Genomic DNA, 9,309 nt, shown 5'->3' on the forward strand with positions numbered 1-9,309 from the left:
TCCTCGTTGCAAATGATCCATGTATGATGCATGAAGCTATCACCAGGCACAGATGGGCTGGGAGTAGAAGTGTTAGTCGGCAGTGACATCAGCCCAGCTCTGGTGGAAAGAACTCAGCAACTCGTTTGCATATTTGACAGAATCTGCATATAATATGCATTAGAGACAGGCCATGATTGAAGGGCCCAACCTGCTCAGCTGCCACTACAATAGCCAGATGTGGCCAAGTAACACGGCCATCCTAGTTTCTAAAAGCTGCAGGCTGGGAGCATGGCGTGCAGAGATCCAGTAGGACGACTGGGCGTTGATCAGGGACTGCCTCCTGCAGAGTTCAGAAGCAGTGTCATAGCTGTGCTGAGGACTTTGATCCAAAGCCCAGTGAAACCAATAGGAATCTTTTCATTGACTGGAATGGGCTGTGGATCAGGCCCTGGTACTCTAACACTCTGGATCTGATTCTGCATTTGCATGCTGGGTTTAGAGGGGTGGAATTCCACTGGCTGCCGTGGAGTTGCTCCTGGCTTACACAGGTGTAAACTAGAGGAGTATTAAGCCCACCAAATTCAGCGATTAGCACATGGCATGGGCTGGAGAAGGATCAGGGGGGTCTCATCCAGCACTGTGTTATAAGAGGGCATTAGCAGATACACCATCCGTTCAGGACACGGATTCATTTTGAATGGCAGCAGGGCTTAAATTAAGCCAGAGCTGTCCGGAGTGGAGCTCTGGTAAATATTTTCAAAGCAGAAGCCCTGAGCCCCGGTGGCGCACTCCTTTCCCCCCACCCCCTCAGGGCAGAAGCCCTGAGCCCTGGCAGCCCACCCCCACAGAAACCCTAATCCCCGGGGGCTTACCCCCCCAGCTCATCTCTCCCACCCCCACCCTGCAGGGCTAAAGCCCTGAGACCCCCAGCCCTGCAGCTGAAGCCCAGAGCTCTGAATGCAGAAGATGTTGGAGGCTCCGGGAAATAATCTCTGAGAATTTAAGCCCCGAGGGGCAGCATTCAAAAGAGAGTAAATTCCACTCATTGAGAACCAGTTATCCTCCTGGCCCTCTGGATGATCCATTGCAGGAGCAGATGTACACTGTAAAAACACTCAATCTGCAACCAGGATATTAAGAGGAATCGTTATGTTTCTTACAAAGCCTGCATGCAGAAGAACAGGTCTCTCTTGGAGTACATGCTCGCTATGTTTCTTGCAGAGCACCATGCACCAGTCTTTGTCAAATTTGACCAGAGTTGCCTGCTCCATCCCTAATATGGTGCAAGACCCTTTGCTGTCCCTGCTGACCCTTGAATAAACGTAGAACCGAACTGAATTAGTCTGGATAGCCACTGTCCCACTGTGAGGCAATGAGGAAAGGCAGAGTGGGCTCAGTACAATTAGCAATACTGCAGGCAGGTCTCAGGCTGTGGGTAGGGTTGCCAACTTTCTACTGACACAAACCAAACCCCTTGCCCCAAGGCCATGCCCCTCCTCTGAGGCCCCGCCCCTGCTCACTCTATCCCCCCTCTCTCTGTCACTCGCTCTCCCCCCCCCACTCACTCGCTCATTTTCACTGGGCTGGCTCATGTGGTTGGGGTCTGGGAGGGGGTGAGGGCTGGAGCCAGAAAAGCCCATCAAGTGTACGAACAGGAACAAATGGAAGCTCACCTGAGCACCTGCCACTCAAGGCTCTTTGATTGCTTCCACCCTCTTCTCCTATCCTAGCCAATTTGTATCTGATACAGGTTCGAACTCCGCGCTCATCACCGGAGTCTCTCCTCAGACTAAGCTCCACCACCGTTCTTTTCCCACTGGCAGGAAAAGACCATCTGCAATCTGCCAATCCCGTCTTCGGTTGCCCATGTTTGAAGAAGGCGAGGAAAAGGTGGCTCCAAACCCTCTTTCTACCTTCCTCAATCCTGGGGCTGCATAGGGGGCAGACCAGCCCCCAGCCAAACTTAGAATAACCTAAGTGTTGCTGTATCTTCCTCTGACCTGTAGGGCCAGGCAATTAGGTGATTATGCCAGTAAGCCAGGCTGTGCTCTCTGATGCTGCCCCCTCCACTCCTGACATGTGCCCTCCCAGCCCTATAACAGGGAGGACCAGGAGTGGCCTGCGTAGAATTAGCTATTCTTACCTTTACTCCAAGCCAAGGATGGCCTCTTGCCAGTGGCATCCTTTGCTGATCATTGAAGGCAGCTTTAAAATCAGTGTGCCATGCCAGTGACACAGCGTGACCTTAGCACGGGCCAGAATCCGGCCCAAGTCTGCCTAACTGTGAGCATTGACAACGCAGTCATCACTCTAGTTATCTTAGGCATTTTAAAGCAGCTCAGCACATCCTATGTAGGAGGTCGGAGCTAACCAATAATACTGGATGCATTCTTCCCTTTTGCTTTCATGGAATGATAACCTTCAACAGGAAGCAGCAACAGGCTATACTCCAATGCCAGGCCGGAACGTCACTGCTAAGGATTCATTATGCTTATTTAATCTCTTGTATCACCCTAGTATCTATGTCTGCTGCAGAGGACATACTTGAACCCACATGCCCCTAACCATTGGGCCCTCCTCCCTCTAAATGGCTACACTGTTTTCTCCGACTTATTCACCGTCTCGGTCATTTAAGCTGAAGAGAGGACGCTCTGCTCTGACTTGCCACCCTCAGAAACGGGGAGAAAAATGGAAGCTGGATCCCAGCCACCCCTAGCTTTGGTTTTGTAAAAACCAGACCTTGACCCCCTCCCCGCCACCCCCACTGCAAGATTTTGCTAAACCAAAATGCAGCCTCCGCAGCCCATTTCTAACGCAAACATTCTCCCCTGGAGAGAACACGTTTGTTTCCTGCAGCATTGAAGTGTACGGCCTCTTCCTCCCTGGTGCTGCAGCTGCGGTGTGCATAGGCCCACGCAGCCCCGCCAGTATTTTTTACAGGCAGCGGGGTTAGGAATATAATGGCGATATTTTATGAATGCTGCCCAGAGCAACATTGCCACTGGGGGTGGACTGTAAAGCTGAGATGAAATGGATCAGAAAGGAGCAGATGGTAAAATGATTAAGATTCCATTTCAGCGTGGAAAGAAAAAGACACACACACACACACCCCTACCTTCATTTCCACCACAGCTCTCTGGAGCTCTGCCACAATGCGCCTGTTCCTCTGTTCATTTCCACAGCTACAGACTCCCAGGCTGGGAGACAAGCGAAAAAAAAAACCCCTGCTCCGGGTCACAGCTTAGGGAAGGGAAAACAAAGCTGGCTTGCTACAAAGCAGAGCAAGCTGCATGCCTCGGACGTAGGCGCTGCAGAGCAAGGCCCTTGCAGGAGCCTGCCTCACAGAGCTATGGCTCGGGAGAGTCAGGGTGTGAAGGGCTACCAGCCCCTGAAATGCCAGCATTGAGGCTTGTCCCCTAGCACAGGCTGAGCACCAAGGCAGGTCGGGTAAATCAATGCAGGGAGGGGGAAACCAGTCAACTGGGAGAAGCCAAATTGCAAAGTGCCGTTCACAACCTCTCCTGGGCTTCCAAACTGCAGCTCCATTAGACAAGCATGACAGCCCAGCTGAGCTATGGGGGCACTCAGACTGCATCTCTGTCCAGGGGGGAGGGGGGGCTGCCCTGGGACTCCCAACCATAGAGACACCAAGGAGTCCCCTCGAACTATGGAGTTTAGCTCCCAATTTTCCTACAGACAGGTGCCATTAGAGCACTGGACACTGTGATGGATAGAGTGGCGCTATGTAGGAAGTCACTCTAGCCATATCTCTATGGCCACAGGGGGCTGGGGGCCATGCTGTAGAGTATCTGTGGTCAGGGAAAACTCAAGGAAGGGTGAGCCAGTTAGAGGGATGGGGTATGGGGCAACTCCAGGAGAGAAACCAGAGAGAAAGAGGGGAAGAATAGGAGAAATCTCTGGGGCACAGACAGAGAGAGGATATATGCCTTGACTTATTTGCAGGGGGTTGGACTAGATGACCTCCTGAGGTCTCTTCCAAACCTAAAATTCTATGAGTCTATTCTAAATATGCACATGAGTGCATTATATCATTTGCACAAACTCTAGAGTTTTGGCCCTACAGGTGTGCTAAGGGTGATGTCGTGTTTCTGGATCCTGAACTCCCCCTCATTCTGGGCCAGCCTGGAGCAGTGCAGCCCAAAGAAATCCCAGAGCCAAGTCAGACTTGTCCGCAGGCTCTGAGGCTTAATTGCAGCCCCTCCAAGCAGGCATCAGGTTCTCCAAACACGCACATCCCAGAACCGATCACTGGCCATTTGAAGAATTCCAGTGTCACCCAAGGAAAGAGCATGCGGTGAGGCACTGAAATAATTTGATCGCTACGTCTGTAAACTGACAAGGGGGTGCAAGAAGTTCAAGGCCAAACATAGAAGCAAATGCAGAAAGCCATTTAGTCTCACACAAAAGGGGCACTAAACACAAGAGCACATTGGCTAAGCTGTAAAGAAAGAACTCCACGTGATCCCTGAATTAGGACGTTTTCCAGCTGATAGCCAGGAAACTAGGGTGGACTCAGTCAAAATACAAAAACAAGGCTCTTCTTCACAAGGAAATTCATGCCAGGGGCCACAGGGAGCAGGCAAAGTGGCACAGGAAGGGTCTAACCTACTCAGAATGTCTAGGAAGAATAATTAAAATCAAAAAGGAGAAGGAAACGTTAATACAAGCCACCCCAAACTGGCCAAGGCGGCACTGCCTCTCGGGCCCAAGTGGAGCTCCGATCTACCTTCCCAGCACACAGGGTCTCCTGTCACAGGATCTTTACTTGCATCTGACAGCTTGGCAACTGAAAGGCAAGGCCTAATCAAGATGGGATATTTTGCCAAGGTTACAAATTCTCCTGGAATGTCGCAGGCCTTCCATTATTTCAGTATATGAAAAGATATGGATCAGATTCTCATTGTTGTTAGGACACAGATCAACCCCAGGAAGTCAGGCATTCCAGCTCTACGATTTCTTCCAAGTTGGCCTAGACCTGGGTCCAAGACCTCCACTATCCTGTTTCAGCTCTGTGTAGCATTATAAAACAAGGTTATCCAAATCTCTGGTAGATCATCCAGCAATATCTCTAACTTCCTTAGTGTAGTACATCTAACCACTCCTTATTCACCGGGAGTTTGATTTAAAAAAAAAAAAAAAAAATCACAATGCTGAACGTAAAACACATGTCAAAGCTGCGTATCATTTCTGTAGCATGACCGTTTTGCTTTTGAAAGCAGTCATGAATATTAATTTCCTCTCTGTGACTAATTTATTTTGTTTGGGTCCTTTATTACTGCGCTGAACTCAAGCACTTAGCACTGTAGTATTGATTTTCAAGTGAACTCATACAGCACAACAGACAAGCCCACAGCATTGGCCATGGCTTTAGATCTAATTGAAAAGGAAGTTTCCTATCCCCAGCCATTGGCTGTAGAGATCACAAAGAGTTTTCAAATCCCTGTTTAAACTGATTAAAGCAATGCGTGTACTACATTAGCACAGAGATCAGATGGCAGATTTGGTCCGTTCTTCTTATGTAGCTGTGTAACCCTTCTGCCCGTCAGAGTTGGCAGCAACAAGGGCCGGGTTCAATATCTAGGGGTTCCATTCCAATAACACAATGCAAACCGGCTCGAGCCCCCACCCAGTGACCTGGGACCAATATATACCACCCCCGCTGGGCGCCTCCAAGAGGCAATACTTCCCCTCTCGCAAGCACCTAGTCTGAGTGTAGCAAAAGTCTTTTAATAACAGAGAGAAACAATGTGGCATTATGTTGGGGAAACACCACCAACAGGATTCATAACACAACCCATGAGCAAAAACAACCCCACCCCAGGCAAATTGGGGCATGCCCTTTTCCCTTTGGTTCTTGAGTCCAGCAACCCCAAATCACCCAAAGTCCCAAAAGTCCAATGCCCCAAAAGTCTCTGTCCCTGGTCAGGGCAGCCCCAGAGTTCGAAAGTTTATCGGCGGAGCTTTACCTCCCAATCTGGGTGGAAATGGGACAGGGGTAAGAGGCACCTTACGTGATCTGAAGCTGACCGCCCCATAGCTCCATAGCGGCGCTCCGCTCCGCCAGCCGCCCCACGAACTCCTTCGCTCAGCTGCGCTCCGCTCCGCCAGCCGCCCCACGAACTCCTTCGCTCAGCTGCGCTCCGCTCCGCCAGCCGCCCCACGAACTCCTTCACTCAGCTCCACAGCCCACAAGCAGCTCCTGCCATCCACACACTGCTCCGCGTCGAACTGCTTCACCAGCCGTCCCGCAAATTGCTCCACAATATATCTTCAGGCTCCCCCACTACTTAACACAACACTCAGTGATTTCAGCTCTTAGGTGAATTCAGCTTATAGTAGGGGAGCCCCAGTGCTGGTGCACTGTCAGCCCAAAGTGAGCTCAGCAGCCTATAACTAGACTTCTAATGAAATCAAAATTAGCTCTGATATTCCACAGTGGAGAGAGGAGGAAGTGCAATCAGCATGTAAGGCCCTCACCAAGGGGCCCATGCTACCAAGTATTAATACTTGTCCCCAGCCTCTCTCCATTCACACAGTTTTGGAACCCATGACCCTTGCCTAGCGAGTGCTACTTAGTTGATGGTGAATCCCTCCATCATAACAAAAGGCCACGTACAGTTCCAAGCACAGTTCCCATAATCAGGGTAATAGCAATTTATTCTTCCTGCCCCAATAACAGAGACACTGGGGATCCCACAGCAGCCAAAGTGACCATTTGGGCAGCTATGGTCTCATTCTAGGCGTGGTGGGTGTGCCTATGCAAATGAGATCGGCCCCTGAAGTTCTTTTCCACAACTTGCCACACCTCACCACCAGATGTCAGGGTGGAGCTCATCCTGACACGGCTTACATCCTCCCCCCAGCCGAGACTTTGTCGTCCCGACAAATCACACTCCCTTTATACCAACTCATTGGTTTCCTCCAAAGGGCCTCAGGAAGCCCACTTTAGCTTCCAGAAGCCTGTGTGCTAAATGTATTGGCTCCTCACTAGTCACCCCAGGTGCATCATAAGTTAACCGTTTCACTGGTCTTATCACCCTGTCTCGTCTATTGAGAATCTCTGTTGCCGAAGTAAGGGGAACATCCTCTTGAGTGACGGATGGAGAGGCTTCCCTGGAGGGTCCCTCGGCTACTGGCGTAGGCCCCTGCACTCCTAGTTCTAACGCTGGAGGGTCCAAGGTGCCCAGGACATCCTCTACCTGACTGTCCCCATTGTCCAATAACCTGTGTTTGTCATCACAGGGGGGTCTCATCAGCAGCACCGGGGTATCAGAAAGGGGCCTAAATAGTTCCGCCAATGGGTTTAGGGCGGAAAAGGGAGAACTCTCGTTTGGTTCAGCTGATCGAGACTGAAATCTTGTCTCCATCCCAGGATACACCAGGGTTGTGTCTTCCTCCTCAGACTCACTCTCAGATGTGCAGAATAGGGGTAAGTTAGCTGCAGGGGGCCCACTGTCTGTGTTGGATGGCGGCTTTGGTCTAGCACCTCTGTTCTGCCCGGCGGCCCTGCCGTGGCCCATCTCACAAGGGGTGCTTACCAATTCCCCCACAGGGAGCAAAAGGTTTCTATGCACCGTCTTTATTTGCCCTGGACCGTCTTCAGGTTTGATCTTGTAGACCGGCAGATCTCCCAGCTTTTCCATCACCAGGTAAGGTATTGCCTTCCATCTGTCAGCTATCTTGTGTTTGCCAGCAATACCCAAATTTCGCAGCAGGACTCTGTCCCCCGGCTGGAGCTCCTGCGAACGCACTCTAGCATCATATCGATGTTTGTTGCGGTCTGCGTTCTTCCGAGCCGCAGCGGTAGCTAAGCGATAAGCATCCCGCAGCTTTTCTCTTAGTCGGGATACATATTGCTGATGAGTTTCATAGCTATCTCCATCCTCTGATACACCAAAGCACAAGTCTATGGGTAATCTTGGTTCTCGCCCAAACATCAAGAGATATGGGGTGACTCCCGTAGCATCGTTCTTTGTGGCATTGTAGGCATGCACCAGAAATGCGACATGCTGGCTCCAGGTTGTCTTCTGCTCTGGTCGCAAAGTTCCCAACATATCTAATAGGGTTCGATTGAACCTCTCTGGCTGAGGATCACCTTGGGGGTGATAAGGCGTTGTCCTAGACTTTTTAATTCCTGCTATCTTCAGCACCTCCTTCAGAAGGTGACTCTCAAAATCCCGCCCCTGATCAGAGTGTATCCGAGCCGGGAATCCATAGACTGAGAAATATTTGTCCCACAATACTCGAGCAACGGTGGTGGCCCTCTGATCACGTGTGGGATATGCTTGTGCATACCGTGTAAAATGGTCAGTCACTACTAGAATGTTTCCAACATTCCTCTTGTCTACCTCTACAGACAAGAAATCAATGCATACCAACTCCAAAGGTTTGTTGCTGGTGATGTTCTTGAGATATGCAGCCCTCGTGGGCAGAGTTTTCCTTTGAACACATCGAGCGCAAGTCTCACATTTCCTGCGAACATCTTCAGCCATTCGGGGCCAATAGAACCTACTACGAATAAGTTCCAGGGTCCTCTCCATCCCTAAATGCCCAAAGTCATCATGCAGGGCCCTCATGGCCAGGGCTCTGTACTTTTTTGGCAGTACTAGTTGTGCTCGTTGTTTTTGTAAAGGGTCAGTGGTCATTCGGTGTAGCACTCCCTGAATCAGTTTTAGTTTGGTCCATTCTCTCAATAGTAGTTTACCCTCCGGGTTAGGTGGGACAACCGCAGTTGGGCTTCGCCCCTCCCTTTTGGCAAGTAGTGTATCACGAATGTCAATATCTTGCCGCTGGGCTTCTTGCCAGTCAGCCGCATTGAGCATGGGCAAAGGAGATTGGTCTAATGCAATATAGTTCACCGAAGCAGAAGGCATGCATTCAGGGGGCAGGCCCAAAGCTTCTGCAACACATCCCTGAAAGTCTTCACGGGCCTCTGGCTCTCGGCGACTCACACTGCAAATAGCTCTCACTCCATCTGTGGGTATCACAGCAACTTCTGGAGCCTGCGGACGCCTGGACAATGCATCTGCATCTACATTGCTTCTCCCTGATCGGTACTGAATGCTGAACTCATAGCTAGCCAAGGCGGCCACCCATCTCTGCCCTGTAGCATCCAGCTTAGCACTTGTTAACACATAAGTCAGTGGATTGTTATCTGTCCACACCTGGAACTGAGCACCATACAAGTAGTCTCGAAATTTCTCAGTGATGGCCCATTTCAAGGCCAAAAACTCCAGCTTGTGGGTGGGATAGCGAGTTTCACTATCAGACAATCCTCGGCTGGCAAAGGCTACAGGTTTACATTTG

The 9,309-nt window shown here is 50.5% G+C and overlaps 1 long non-coding RNA gene across 1 annotated transcript in view; it reads right to left on the minus strand.

The window, feature by feature from the left end:
* LOC311522250 overlaps positions 1 to 3,242 on the minus strand; it is a 70,519-nt gene extending 67,277 nt beyond the window's left edge. The window contains exon 1 of the long non-coding RNA XR_014712088.1: positions 3,098 to 3,242. This is a non-coding gene — a long non-coding RNA (uncharacterized lncRNA). The remainder of the gene's footprint in view (positions 1 to 3,097) is intronic.
* Between the last annotated feature and the right edge of the window lie 6,067 nt (positions 3,243 to 9,309).

The sequence above is a fragment of the Lepidochelys olivacea genome (assembly GCF_965140295.1).
Source record: "Lepidochelys olivacea isolate rLepOli2 genome assembly, chromosome: 6".
Classification (NCBI taxonomy): Eukaryota; Metazoa; Chordata; order Testudines; family Cheloniidae; genus Lepidochelys; species Lepidochelys olivacea.